Genomic DNA, 15,546 nt, shown 5'->3' with positions numbered 1-15,546 from the left:
GAATGCATTCAAATAATTTTTGTATGATCACTTGCTGAGTGGTTTAGTATTAAATTTCCAAACTTTTTTCTTTTAAATTTTATAGCTAATAATTTAAATACAGGACATACTTTCTGATAATTTTGTGTAGTTTAGTATGGGGGTTTTTTTTTGTTTTTTTTTTAGGCCCATTCTCTTGGAATTGAGACAGAAAACACTAAGAACATCCATCACAGTTTGGTTTCTGAGGACACTGACTTATGATTAGACTGTAGGTCTCTTCTGAACTGGAATCTGTTTTATACCAGTGCTAGTTACAATGGTGTTTCTCCTCAAAGCTTAACTCTAGTGGGTTGTTTGTGTTTGTAGAGTAAGCCCTCTGGCAACTTGCACTTTAAGGAAGATCTGTGCTACAAAAATGTTATCAAAATAAGCAGCTGCTTTTGTTTGGTGGTTAGGGTATTTTTAGGGTTCCAGTCATTTTCCAAATAACTATATAAAATATGGCTTTTTAGTCAAAGATTTTGTATGGGGAATGGCTGGGGAGAGCAGAGAGGAATGGATGCCCTCTTTTTTGTGTATTTAAAATTTTTTTATTTTATTTCATTATGTTTACATAGATTCAAGTGTCCCACTGAATATAACACCCACACCCCTTTTTGTGTATCTTTTATTTATTTGCTGATTTTATTTTGGGGGGAATGACTTAATTTTTTTTTTTCATTTATTGATTTTAGAGGAAGGGGGAGGGGGAGAGAGAAACATCAGTTTGTTTCACTTATTTATGCATTCATTGGTTGATTTTTTTTTTTTTCCTCCCCATGTCTACAGCCAAATTTATCCCCAGGTCCCAGGGCAGGGACCCAGAGCCCATGAGTTGTGGAACTTGCTGTAGCAGCCATTTAGGCCAGCCCCTGCTGTGATGGGAATGGGTGTTGAATTTGACTTGGCTGTGACATTGGTTGATTCTTGTATGTGCTCTGACCAGGAATTGAACCCACAACCTTGGTGTATCAGGACAACATTCTAACCAACTGAGCTACCCAGCCAGGGTGGAATGATTTTTTTTAATTGAGATAATTCACATACCATAAAATCTGTGTACAAGTGTACAAGTCAGCAGTTTTTAGTATATTCATAAAGATATGCAACTATGACCACAATCTAATTATAAAGTATTTTTATCACCCCAAAAAGAAATCTCATACCTGTTAGCTGTCATTCCTCCAGCCCCACTAAACTTAACTTTCCTTCCTCCCTCCCTCCCTCCCTCTCTCTCTCTCTCTCTCTCTCTCTCTTTCTTTTTTAAAGGTTTCATTTGTTGATTTTAGAGTGAGGAGAGAGATAAAAGTAGGGAGAAGCGGGAAGCATCAGCTCGTAGTAGTTGCTTCTAGTATGTACCTTGACTGGGCAAGTCTGGGGTTTTGAACCCGAGACCTTAACATTCCAGGTCAGCACTTCATCCACTGCATCACCAAGGTTAGGCATAAACTACTTTCATTCTTTATCTGGATTTGCTTATTCTGAACATTTTTTTTTTTTAATTTTTTATTTATTTACTTTTATTTATTCATTTTAGAGAGGAGAGGGAGAGAGAGACAGAGAGAGAGACAGAGAGAGAGAAGGGGGGGAGGAGCTGGAAGCATCAACTCCCATATGTGCCTTGACCAGGCAAGCCCAGGGTTTTGAACCAGCGACCTCAGCATTTCCAGGTCGACGCTTTATCCACTGCGCCACCACAGGTCAGGCCTGAACATTTCATATAAATGAAATCATATACTCTGTGGCCTCTTGTGACTGACTTTTTTTTTTTTTTTTTTTTACAGAGACAGAGAGAGTTAGAGAGAGGGATAGATAGGGACAGACGGGAATGGAGAGAGATGAGAAGCATCAATCATTAGTTTTTCGTTGTGCATTGTGACACCTTAGTTGTTCATTGACTGCTTTCTCATATGTGCCTTGACCACGGGCCTGCAGCAGACTGAGTAACCCCTTGCTCAAGCTAGTGACCTTGGGTCCAAGCTGGTGAGCTTTTGCTCAAAGCAGATGAGCCTGCGCTCAAGCTGGTGACCTCGGGGTCTTGAAACTGGGTCCTCGCCATCCCAGTCTGCCCACTGCGCCACCGCCTGGTCAGGCATGACTGACTTCTTTGACTTAACATGTTATCAAGGTTCTGGCCCTGGCCAGCTGGCTCAGTGATAAAGTGTTGGCCCAGTGGGTGTATGTCCCAGGTTTGATTCCTGGTGAGGGCACATAGGAGTGCCCGTCTGCTTCTCCCCCCTGTCCCCCTCTTGTCCTTTCTTACAGCCATAGCTCAATTGGAGCAAGTTGGCTCCAGGCACTATGGATGGCTCCATGGCCTCCACCTCAGGCGCTAAAAAGAGCTCAGTTGCTGAGCATCAGAGCAGTGCCCCAGATGGGCAGAGCATCACCCCCTAGTGGACTTGCCAGGTGGATCTCTGTCCATGTGGGAGTCTGTCTCTCTGCATCTCCTCCTCTCACTGGAAAAAAAAAGTTTTCAAGGTTCATACATGAGGTAGTATGTATCAATACTTTGTTCCTTTTTTTTTTTTTTTTTTTTCAGAGACAGAGAGAGGGATAGATAGGGACAGACAGACAGCAATGGAGAGAGATGAGAAGCACCAATCATCAGTTCTTCATTGTGACACCTTAGTTGTTCATTGATTGCTTTCTCTTATGTGCCTTGACCATGGGGCTACAGCAGACTGAGTAACCTCTTGCTCAAGCCAGCAACCTTGGGTCCAAGCTGGTGAGCTTTGCTCAAACCAGATGAGCCTGCGCTCAAGCTGTTGACTTTGGGGTCTCTAAGCTGGGTCTTCCATATCCCAGTCCGACACTCTATCCACTGGGCCATTGCCTGGTCAGGCTACTTTGTTCCTTTTAATGAGTGGATAATATTCACTGTGTGGCTCACCATTTTATTTATCTATTCTTCAATTGATAGACAATTGGGTTATTTTTAGTTTTTGACTATTATGAATAATGTTGCTAAGAATATTTATGTATAAGATTTTATGTGAAGAAAAAAAAAAGATTTTATGTGGACAGGTTTTCAGGTCTTTTAGTGTGTATATACTTAGGAATGCTGAGTGGTATGGTAACCTTTTAACTTTTCCAAGACCTCTTGGCATGCTTTTTATCTTTGCTTTTCTTTCTTACCCTTTAAAACTCTCATGAAATTTGTCTCATGAAAATAAGTCATAATTATGAAAGTCTAGAAGAGTAAAAATCTTTTAAATTATTTTGTCAAAAACAGCTGCCAGCATGTAGCAGTTTCTTCTCTTGTCCTTAAGTTTATGCCCCCCCCCCACCCAACTATACCCTCTATCTTAAGAGAAAAGGAAGTTCTATGTAGGAATGCAAGGGTAGTCTGTAACTCTTACTGTTTCAGTAAATTAAAGGTTGTCAAGATGTTTATTAGTTGTCTTCAGGAAATCAGATAATGTATACAGCTCGTCTGGCCTAACTGATGTTGAAATTATTTAGAATAGTTCTCAATAGCTCCCTGGAATCCTTGGTGCTAAGATGAAAATACCAAAGAAATTAACTCCTACTCTCCTTTAAATACTCCTTTATTTACTCAGTAAATATTTATCGGGGGCCTACTGTAGATCAGAGATTGTTCTAGGTCCCAGAAATATTGTGGGTGGGGAAATAGACCATATAGCCTTCATGGATTTGCTCTTTCCTTTGATAGCTGATCATTAGACTACTACCCTTAAAAGCAAAACAGGTACAATAAATAAATAAATTCTTATATATTCATTTTTAGATTTTTTTTTTTTAGAGAGAGGGATAGATAGGGACAGACAGACAGGAACGGAGAGAGATGAGAAGCATCAATCATCAGTTTTTCATTTTGATACCTTAGTTGTTCATTGATTGCTTTCTCAAATGTGCCTTGACCGTGGGCCTTCAGCAGACCAAGTAACCCCTTGCTGGAGCCAGTGACCTTGGGTCCAAGCTGGTGAGCTTTTGCTCAAACCAGTTGAGCCCACACTCAAGTTGGTGACCTCAGGGTCTCGAACCTGGGTCCTCCACATCCCAGTCCGACGCTCTATCCACTGTGCCACCCACTGGTCAGGCTCATTTTTAGGTTTTACTTCCGTTGTGTTTTTCATCACTTGTTTATTTCTATAGAGTTGGCTTTCTTGCCTGTTGTAAGTGGAGATAGCTGATCAAGATGTCATGTGGTTAAAAAAAAAAGATGTCATGTGGTTGACTTGGGGTGATAAACACAGTACAATTTATAGAAGATGTGTTACAGAATTGTACACTTGAAACCTGTATAATTTTATTGACCAATGTCTCCTAATAAATTCAATAGGAAATTAAAAACACCAACCTTAGTCAATGGGCTCAGTGGTAGAGTGTCAGCTTGGAGCGTGGATGCCCTGGGTTCAATTCCCAGTCAGGGCACACAGGAGAAGCAACCATCTGCTTTTCCACCGCTCTCCATCCCCCTTCTTTCTCCTCTCTCCTCTCTCTTCTTCTCTCACAGCCATGGATTGATTGATTGATTCAAGTGAGGATGGCTCCCTGGAGCCACTGCCGCAGGTGCTAAAAATAGCTCAGTTGTGAGCACAGCCCCAGATGGGCAGAGCATCTGCCCCAGATGGGGTTGCTGGGTGGATCTTGGTCAGGGCACAAGGAGGAGTCTATCTCCTCTCCTCTCGCTTGGAAAAGAAGAAAACAAAACAAATGATGTCACAGTGTGATGTGACATCACAGCTGGCCAGCCAGATATGCCTTACAAAGTGACACTACCATGATGACATTGCCACTATTCAGGGCCTAGTCTTCAGCTTTGCACATCTAGACACTTCATCTTTGCATGTTATCAAAGGGGGATTAGCTTGAAGTACTGGAGTGAGAAATACCAATATTCTAGTCTGTGTATGGTTATAGTTCACTCTCTAAAATGAATGTGTTGGCCTTCCTCTGCCTTTTGTTTTATTTTAAGATTTTACTTACTGATTTTAGAGAGAAGAAAGAGAGAGAGAAAGATGGGGTGGGGAGTGGGAAGCATCAACTCCTAGTAGTTGCTTCCTTTATGTGCTTTGACAGGGCAACCCCGGGGTTTTGAACTGGTGACCTCGGCTTTCCAGGTCAACACTTTATCTACTGCACCACCACAGGTCAGGCATTTCTGTTTTTAATTAATTTTTTTTTATAAAGATTTTATTTATTCATTATAGAGGGGGAGAGAGAGAGAGAGAGAGAGAAGGGGGGAGGAGCAGAAAGCATCAACTCCCATATGTGCCTTGACCAGGCAAGCCCAGGATTTTGAACCGGCAACCTCAGCATTTCCAGGTTGACACTTTATCCACTGCGCCACCACAGGTCAGGCCATTTCTGTTTTTAGTTGGTGTGATTCAGGGCCTCTCAGGGTATTGACAAAAAACAAGTCTCTGCTCTTTCAGAGTAAAGGGTCAGATCCTTGTACCTAATTAAGATATTATTTAGTGAGGACCCTGCCCAACTCTGGTCAATAGTGTCCCTTTGATCCTTGCTACTACCAGTGTGGTCTGTGACCACAGCAGTGGCATCATGACCTGAGAGTTTGTGAAGAATGCAAGAGAGCGTCGGCCTAGCGTGCGGAGGACCTGGGTTCGATTCCCGGCCAGGGCACACAGGAGAAGCGCCCATTTGCTTCTCCACCCCTCCGCCACGCCTTCCTCTCTGTCTCTCTCTTCCCCTCCCGCAGCCAAGGCTCCATTGGAGCAAAGATGGCTCGGGCGCTGGGGATGGCTCTGTGGCCTCCGCCCCAGGCGCTAGAGTGGCTCTGGTCGCAACATGGCGACGCCCAGGATGGGCAGAGCATCGCCCCCTGGTGGGCAGAGCGTCGCCCCATGGTGGGCGTGCCGGGTGGATCCTGGTTGGGCGCATGCGGGAGTCTGTCTGACTGTCTCTCCCTGTTTCCAGCTTCAGAAATATAAAAAAAAAAAAAAAAAAAAAAAAAAAGAATGCAAGAGTCAGGCCCCACCCAGACCTCCTGAATCATAACCTACACTTTAATGAGATTGCCAGGTGTGATATATATGCACATTAAAAACCTGAGGCACACTGCCTTAGAGTATATCCTTACCACTTTATCAGCTCTCTGTTGATTTCTGTAGTTTAATCTAAACCCCAGGTGTGATGTCATAAATTGCTATGGCTTATCCTAAAGATTAGAACATTGGCCCTGGCTGGTTAGCTCTGTTGGTTAGAGCGTTGTCCAGACAACGCCCAGGTTGCAGGTTATATTCCCAGTCAGGGCACATACAAGAAACAACCAATGAATGCATAAATAAGTGGAACAACAAATCAATGCCCCCTTCTTCCTCTCTAAAATCAAGTTTACAAAAGATTGAAACATTGTTTGGAATATCATAGGTTTGTTAGATAAGTATGCAATGATATTCAAGTGAATAATTGACAATCTCAAGCCAGTGCTGTCCTAGAGTGTCTTAACATCTGTAATGTGACCATTTTTCTTTTGTAGTATTTTGTTTTCAATTTTTAATAGTTGATTTCAGATAATTTCTTGCAGATTTAACTCATACTCTTGATATTCCTAATATACAGTTCCAGATTTTTTTATAGATTATTTCCCACAGGATTTGAAAACATGGCATAGTAGTTAAAGATAGGGACAGATACTGAACTTGGCAGGAAAAAAAAAGTTATTTCAGAGAACCAGGGCAGGAAGTCTTAGTAGCTCAGCAAAGAAAAGAAAGCTATTATTGCTTCTTTTATCTCCCACTTCCCCTTCTGTTACCATTTTCAAAACAGTCCAAAAATCTGTTTGAAATAATTTCTAACTGCCATAGTACTTAAAATGCCCCTGTTATAGTGTCCTAAGAAAAGGTTAAGTCTAGAGCTGAGGAAAACCAGGAATGGATGAAATAATTTTCAAATAACCCATAATTCTACTACATGAGACAACCATTTTTAACATTTTGGTGTATCCTTCTAGGCATTATTTTGCAAAGTTGAGAGACTACTGTATATGTAACTTTATGCCTATTTTTTCTCTTAACTAACTATAGCATAAGCATTTATGAAAATTTTCCCATATGCAGTTTAATTTTTGTGGAATAGGTGAATAGAGTTTATTACATAAGTACCTATGGAGCATTGGTTGGTGGTAGGCTAAAATTAATTGACTCAGGTACACCAAAACACTAGAAGCAAAGCTTTAGAAGCAATACTAAATAATCAACAACCAAGGGGAAAAAAAAGGCTGAACACATATTTGTGTGCAGAAGACCACTTATTTACATTGGCTTTTCAGTCCTCTTCTTTTGAATAAGTCTTTTCACAGATTGTCTTTAAACATGACACTCTGAAAGCTGTTTTTTGAATCGAAAACTCACTTGAAATATAGAATGATATATATAAGAATTAAAACAAGCATTCTAAATCAATAATGTTAAAATCAGTGATGTTAGCCTGACCAGCGGTGATGCAGTGGATAGAGCATTGGACTGGGAAGCGGAGGACCCAGGTTTGAGACCCAGAGGTCACCAGCTTGAGCCTGGGCTCATCTGGTTTGAGCAAGGCTCACCAGTTTGAGCCCAAGGTTGCTGGCTTGAGCAAGCGGTCACTTGGTTGGCTGTGGCGCCCTATTCAAGGCATGTATGAAAAAGCAATGAATGAACAACTAAGGAGCTGCAGTGAAGAATTGATGCTTCTCATCTCTCTCCCTTCCTGTCTGTCTGTCCCTCTCTCTGTCTCTATGTCTCTGTTACACAAAAAAATCAATGATGTTAATTAAAAAGTGTGTGAATGGCCTTGGCCAGTTGGCTCAGCGGTTGAGCGTCACCCCTGGCTTGTGGAAGTCCTGGGTTCGATTCCCAGTCAGGACACATAGGAGAAGCGCCCATCTGCTTCTCCACTCTTCCCCCTCTCCTTCCTCTCTGTCTCTCTCTTCCCCTCCTGCAGCCAGGGCTCTATTGGAGCAAAGTTGGCCTGGGCACTGAGGATGGCTCCGTGGCCTCTGTCTCAGGCGCTAGAGTGGTTCTAGTTGCAACGAAACAATGCCCCAGATGGGCAGAGCATCATCTCCTGGTGGGCATGCTGGGTGGATCCTGGTCAGGCACATGTGAGAGTCTGTCTGATTGCCTCCCTGCTTCTAATTTTGGAAAAATACATACACACACACACACACACACACACACAAAAGTGTGTGAATATCAGGTTTTTTGTACAGAGTTTTTTTTCTTTTTAAATTTTATTTATTGATTTTTAGAAAGAGAAGAGACAGAAACATTGATCTCTTACGCTTTGTGCCCTGACCAGAGATGAAACCCACAACTTTTGTGTATCAGGGTAATGCTTTAACCAATCGAGGCACCTGGCGAAACTGTATAGGTTTTTTTTTTTTTTTTTTTTTAGAGAGGAGAGAGACAGAGGAGAGAGAGACAGAGAGAGAGAAGGGGGGAGGAGCTGGAAGCATCAACTCCCATATGTGCCTTGACCAGGCAAGCCCAGAGTTTCGAACCGGCGACCTCAGCATTTCCAGGTCGACGCTTTATCCACTGCGCCACCACAGGTCAGGCTAGGTTTTTTTTTTTAGCGAGAGACAGGAAGGAAGAGAGATGAGAAGCATCAACTCATAGTTGCGGCCTTTAGTTGTTCATTGATTGCTTCTCATATGTGCCTTGATCCAAGGACTCAAGTCAAACCAGTGGCCCCTTGCTCAAGCCAGCAACCTTGGGCTTCAAGCCAATAACCATGGGGTCATTTCTATGATCCCATGCTCAAGCTGGATGAGCCATGCTCAAGCTGGCGACCTTGGGGTTTCAAACCTGGGTCATCAGCATCCCTGGCTGATGCTCTATCCACTGCACCAGTGCCTGATCAGGCGATAAAGAACTATTCTTATTACTGTGAACCTGGTAAATAATATGACTAATTTCTGATCTAAAAAGTCAAACAGTTGTAGGATGGATTTTTATTATTGAGAGCTATGAATGAATCACTTATATTTCAGTTATTTTACTTTGTCAGTACTTGCCCCTACTAGTTTTGAGACTTTGAGAAACTTAACTTTCCTGATCCTCACTTACCTTATCTGTACAATGAGAATAAGAATTGTACCTATTTTCCTTGGCCAATATGGGAATTAAAATGAGAACTATATTTAAAATGTTTAGCACAATGTCTGAGACATGTGAAATGCTTAATAAATATTAACTGTAATAATAATACCTTTAATGTTTCTGTTATTCAAAGTGACATCTCCTACTTCTCTCCTGCTCTCTTTCCCAAAATAATGTTCTTTTTGAGCTCTGATAGCAGTTTGTGGCTATCCCACATATGTAAGAACTTAATACTACATTTTACTATAGTTACATGTACATGCAACTATCTCCTTTACCATAATGACAGTTTTGTTGTTGTTGTTGTTTTGACAGAGACAGAGTCAGAGAGGGATAGGGACAAACATACAAGAAAGGAGAGAGATGAGAAGCATCAGTTATTCATTGTAGCACCTTAGTTGTTCATTGATTGTTTTCTCATATATGCCTTGATGGGAGTGGCAGGGTGGCTACAGCAGAGCAAATGACCCCTTGCTCAAGCCAGCAACCTTGGGCTTCAAGCCAGCAATCTTTGGGATCAATCTGGTGAGCCTGTGCTCAAGCCGGCCACCCCAGGGTTTCAAACCTGGGTCCTCCGCGTCCCAGTCCGCTGCTCTATCCACTGCATTACTGCCTGGTCAGGCGACAGGTTTTTTTTTTCCTGAAGTTGGAAATGGGGAGGCAGTCAGACAGACTCCCGCATGCACCAGACTGGGATCCACCTGGCACGCCCACTAGGAGGCGATGCTCCACCCATCTGGGGCGTCGCTCTGTTGCAACCAGAGCCATTCTAGCGCCTGAGGCAGAGGCCACAGAGCCATCCCCAGCGCCCGGCCAACTCTGCTCCAATAGAGCCCTGGCTGCAAGAGGGGAAGAGAGAGAGAGGAAGGAGAGGGGGAAGGGTGGAGAAGCAGATGGGCGCCTCTCCTGTGTGCCCTGGCCGGGAATCGAACCAGGGACTCCTGCACGCCAGGCTGACGCTCTACCACTGAGCCAACCGGCCAGGGCCTGTTTTTTCTTTTTTTAAGGTCAGGACCATGCCTTATTTATCTTTATAACCCCAGTTCCTGAAATGTACTAGACATCATTAAATACTGAATGAGTGCTTTATGAATGTTGTGGGTATAATTTTGCAGATTTTTTTTTAATATTGTTCATGGTCTTGATTATATGCACCACCTCATTAATGCAGATAATCAAGAATTAAATGTTTGATTGTATGATAAGGTTATTTGTTGCTACAGAAACTGTGCTAAAGTGTAAGGACTTAAAAAGCAATCATTTTGTTTGCTTGCTCTTCTGGGGGTTGACTGGAGCACAGTTGGCCGTTTCTCCTAAGTTTGCTGGCAACACTCATGTAATTGCAATCAGATGGCAGCGAAGGCTGGAATGTTCAAGATAGAATGTTCACTTAACCTTTTCGGAGCTTAGTGGTGGCAGGAGTCAGTCAGAATTCTGGTATGGCTGGGCCTCATCGCCACTCTCTTTTCCTCCCTCCCACCCTTTCTCACTGTTCTCCTCTGTCTACTTGTTCTCTCCAGAAAGGTAGACATACTTCTTATATGGCGACATAGGACTCCCAAAAGGGCAAAAACATAAGATTGCTGGTTTTCTGAAGGTTGAGACCTGGAACTGGCAGAGCATGAGTTCTGCTTTATAGCTGTGTACATTGACTGCATTGCTAGTTACAGATCCAGTCTATATTCTAGGGAGAGGTCTGTACACGAACATAAGCACCAAAAGTTGTGGTTCACTGGGGGCCGCTAATGTAACAGACTACTATATCATATAATAAATACTTTCTTTTTGAAAGTTTCCAAATAAGCATTTTTTAAAAGTCTAATCTTAAGAGAGATAAGAAAGAAATACAGTAGCACTTTTGAGTCCATACTGATACTTATGAATCAGATAATTCAAATTCTCTGCCACTTTACTAGCTTTGTGATGTGGGCAAATTCATCTCTCTGACTCATGTGTTTGTTACTCATCTACAGAGGCTTCCTTCATAGGGTTGTGGTAGAATTTAAGTAAAACCATAGATGCAAGTGCCTGGCACACAGTAGGTATTTAGTAGACGAAGCTACATATTACTATATTGTTATTATTGACTAATGCCTTGGTGTCATTGCAGAGACAAATAACTACTGCAGTACATTTCATATGAACTGAGAAGAAACATTTGGTTACCCTTTTTAATTTCAGTTGACTGTCTTTTGTATCTCATCCCTATGTTCTTGTTAACTAATGGTATTTAAAAGCCAGTCTCTAATTTTAAAATAGCTTTAGTTTCCTATTCACAAAATAATTGGGGGAAAAATTCTTAGATTTAATTTGGAAGATAAAAATTCTTTTCTATAAAGTCATGAAGATGCATGTTTTAGAGGAGATAGAGGATATTCAGTTACTTAATATCTTGAAATAAGCATTCTATTCTATTCTGTCCTGTTTGTCCTGTTCTTTTTATATAGAATTAAGCAACTGCAGTGGAAACTTTGTAAATAAGTTTTAATGGTCTGTTACAGTAAAGGTTTTAGTGGAAAATTGGTTCAGAATATTATCAAGATAAACAGTGTATATTACAGTTTGTTTTTTTGAGACCTTGAGTTGAATATCCTTTATATTGTTTTATTTAAAAAAAAAATTTTTGTTGAATTTATTGGGCTAACATTGATTAATAAAGTTATGTAAGTTTTAGGTATGCAATTTTATAATACAGTGTCTGTATATTTTATTGTGTATTTACCACCCCAATTATTTAAATTTTACTAAATCTACTTTGTTACAAACCATCACAATTGTTTTGCCCTAGAATGCCATTTTAAGGCTAATTGGTTGACTACCACACAATTCTTCCTACAAGGACAAGAAATTCATGTTACAGCAGGAAGTGACTCAGTCAGTATATAATTTACAGGTTTACTTGGGATTGATTGACTGATTGATTTCTGTCTTTCTCTTTCCCTTCCTTCCCTTCCCCTTCTTCCTTCCTTCCTTCCTTTATTTCCTCCTTTCTTTCCCTTTCTCTCTCTCTATCCCCCTCCCTCCCTCCCTCCCTCCCTCCCTCCCTTCCTTCCTTCCATTTTTTTTTGGAAGAGAAGAGGCAGAGAGACAGACTCCCACATGTGCCCAACCAGGATCTACCTGGCAAGACCTCTATGGAGCGATGCCCTGCCCATCTGGGGCTGTTGCTACTGTTGTTCAGGAACTAAACTATTTTTAGCACCTGAGAGGGAAGCCTTGGAGCCATCTTTAGCACTGAGTGCCAACTCACTTGAACCAATTGAGCCATGGCTGCAGGAAGGGGAGGGAGGGAAAGAGTGAGAAAAGGGGGAGGGGTGGAGAAGCAGATGGTCACTTCTCCTGTGTGCCCTGGCCAGAAATCAAACCCGGGACATCCACACACTGGGCCCACGCTCTACCACTGAACCAGCTGACCAGGGCCTGGAAGTTCTTTAAAATAGGGTCTATAAGGACCAAACAACTTGGCATGTAGAATACTGAAGTCCTTGGAGTCAGAATGTTTCTGGCACTGGCAAGTCTTGGGGAAGTTATTTGACATCCTTTTTTAAAAAAATTGATTTGAGAGAAAAGAAGAGGGGAAAGGGAGAGAGAGGGAAAACCTCAGTTTGTTGTTCAGCTTATTTATGCTTTCATTGGTTGATTCTTGTGCGTGCCCTGAGACTCGAACCTACAACGTGGCATATTGGGACAACGCTCTAACCAGCGAAGCAACCCAGCGAGGGCTTTATGCCATCTTTTTTTTTTTTTTTTTTTTTTGCATTTTTCTGAAGCTGGAAACAGGGAGAAACAGTCAGACAGACTCCCGCATGTGCCCGACCGGGATCCACCCGGCACGCCCACCAGGGGCGATGCTCTGCCCATCCTGGGCGTCACCATGTTGCGACCAGAGCCACTCTAGCGCCTGAGGCAGAGGCCACAGAGCCATCCCCAGCGCCCGGGCCATCTTTGCTCCAATGGAGCCTTGGCTGCGGGAGGGGAAGAGAGAGACAGAGAGGAAGGCGTGGCGGAGGGGTGGAGAAGCAAATGGGCGCTTCTCCTGTGTGCCCTGGCCGGGAATCGAACCCGGGTCCTCCGCACGCTAGGCCGATGCTCTACCGCTGAGCCAACCGGCCAGGGCCTTTATGCCATCTTTGAGCTTTACTTTCTTCGACATAAACAGTGCAGACCCACCTCTCAAAGTCATTAAGTTTTAATCAGCTAACCATGAATACATTGGACCATGTTACAACATCAAATAGGAACAAGTTCACTCAGCAGTGAAGCCCTCATTTTTTAAAAGGTCATAAAGCTAAGCAAATGCACTTGTTTACATGCTTGGCTTAAAGTGACCAAGGCTTTAAGCTGTGAACTATTTCAGGGAGAAGAAAATGATGCCAAGGTAATAAGAAATTTGAAACAGCGGTGGTTGGGTTTCTGTGAACTAAAGGGAATAAATTTACAATGAAAGTACAGGAGGGGATTTGGAAATGCATATCCCTTCCCTGACCCTCTCACTGCTTTGTGTTCACATACTTCCTTTTTTTTCTGAGGTTCTGAAACAAAAACAAAACATAGGCCCTGCAACAGCTGAAGGAGCTTTTGAATTCTTTCTAAAGAGGAAATTGACTTTACCTAACCAGTGCACTTCCTGTGTGTGCTGTATCTGTATGTGCTGTATCCGTTAGAGAGTGAGACCTGGTTGGGATGGTGTTCAGCTGCAGTATTTCCTCGTGGTGGTGGTGGGGTGTGAACTACCTTACAGTGTTCTGGCTTGTTGTCTTCACTTGTTTCTGGCTTAGTCACCTGAGGATCTTGTTTAAAATGCAAGTTCTGATCCAGTAGCTCTGGGTGAGGCCTGAGATTTTCTGCATTTCTGATACTATTCCAGGTAATGTATCAAAATCAAAAGACATTCTCTCCCTGGTTCTTTTAATAAGGTCTTAAAAGCACACATGACTAACTCCACTTTTTCTGTGACAGAGTCAGAGAGGGACAGATAGGGACAGACAGACAGGAAGGAAGGAAGAGTTCTTCGTTGCAGCAACATAGTTGTTCATTAATCGCTTTCTCTTTTTTTTTTCTTTTTTAAATTTTTTTAAGAAGGAGAAGCACCAAGAAAGGAGGAGAAGAAACCCTGCTGGGTTTTTTTTTGTATTTTTCTGAAGCTGGAAACGGGGAGAGACAGTCAGACAGACTCCCGCATGTGCCCAACCAGGATCCACCCGGCACGCCCACCAGGGGGCGATGCTCTGCCCCTCCGGGGCGTCGCTCTGCCACGACCAGAGCCACTCTAGCGCCTGGGGCAGAGGCCAAGGAGCCATCCCCAGTGCCCGGGCCATCTTTGCTCCAATGGAGCCTCGCTGTGGGAGGGGAAGAGAGAGACAGAGAGGAAGGAAGGGGGGGTAGAGAAGCAGGTGGGCGCTTCTCCTGTGTGCCCTGGCCGGAAATCGAACCCGGGACTTCTGCACGCCAGGCCGACGCTCTACCACTGAGCCAACCAGCCAAGGCCAATCGCTTTTTCATATGTGCCTTGACTGGGGGGCCACAGCCCACTGAGTGACCCCTTGCTCAAACCAGATGAGCCCGCGCTCAAAGCTGGCAACCTCGGGATTTCGAACCCAGGTCCTCCATGTCCCAATCCAACGCTACCACCACCTGGTCAGGCTAACTCCATTTGTATTCAACACATTTATTTGCTTAATGCTGTTATGTGAGTGCCTTTCTCTCAAGGGTCCTGCAGTTGAGTGATGAACCAAATTAAGTGCATATTGAATATGGCCCTTGTAAAAAACTTTGATTTGGGTTTATTTTATAAAAGTTCTTTAGTAACTTTACAGAGATTAGTTAACAATTAAATTAGGATTTCTCCTTTACTTTATGATTTAAGGAATTCTGTTACTGCACACATACCATTCATTGTAACTTCCAATAATGTCAAAAGGAGAAAAAAATTGTTTCCATGATCTGCCCATCCCAGCCAATCAAATTATTCCTTTGGGGGGGGGTATTTCTTTGTTATCCTTGGGCAGGACATCTTGTTTTTTATGTGGTTGTGAACATTTCTGTAAAGCAATTTTGTATTCTGCTTTTTAAATTCAGTAATAGAGAATAAATAGAAAATTTTCTAAGTTTCTGTATTAACTGTTGAAATACTGTGTTTTATTCATATTTTGATATAGTCTTTCTAGGTGAATTTTTCTTGGACTTCAAACACTCTAAGATAAAGTTAGCAAAAGGATTGGGACAGTAAACAATGTGTCATATGAAACTAATATGATAATGTCTGCAATTTAAAGCATGTGTTTACTTTAATTCAACTAGGTGTTTTGCTTATGGTTAGAATTTCCTTTTTTTGGTTGTTATGAGTTTATTGATTTTACAGAGGGCAGGGAGTGGGGCAAGAAGTAGTTGCTTCATTCTAGCTGTTCATTGGTTGCTTCTCATATGTGCCTTGACCAGGCAAGCCCAGGGTTTTTTT

The 15,546-nt window shown here is 42.5% G+C and overlaps 1 protein-coding gene and 1 non-coding gene across 2 annotated transcripts in view; one reads left to right on the top strand and one right to left on the bottom strand.

Annotated features, from left to right (window-relative positions):
* The window catches only part of CRLF3 (cytokine receptor like factor 3), a 46,452-nt gene that overhangs the window by 1,642 nt on the left and 29,264 nt on the right, over positions 1 to 15,546 (top strand). The gene's annotated exons all lie outside the window — the stretch shown is intronic.
* On the bottom strand, positions 799 to 934 carry LOC136327477 (small nucleolar RNA SNORA5). Its single transcript, XR_010729686.1, has one exon. It is a non-coding gene; the product is annotated as a small nucleolar RNA SNORA5 (small nucleolar RNA).

The sequence above is a fragment of the Saccopteryx bilineata genome, chromosome 2 (assembly GCF_036850765.1).
Source record: "Saccopteryx bilineata isolate mSacBil1 chromosome 2, mSacBil1_pri_phased_curated, whole genome shotgun sequence".
NCBI lineage: Eukaryota > Metazoa > Chordata > Mammalia > Chiroptera > Emballonuridae > Saccopteryx > Saccopteryx bilineata.
The sequence above is the reverse complement of the archived record's forward strand: the minus strand, read 5'-3'. Positions and strand labels throughout refer to the sequence as shown.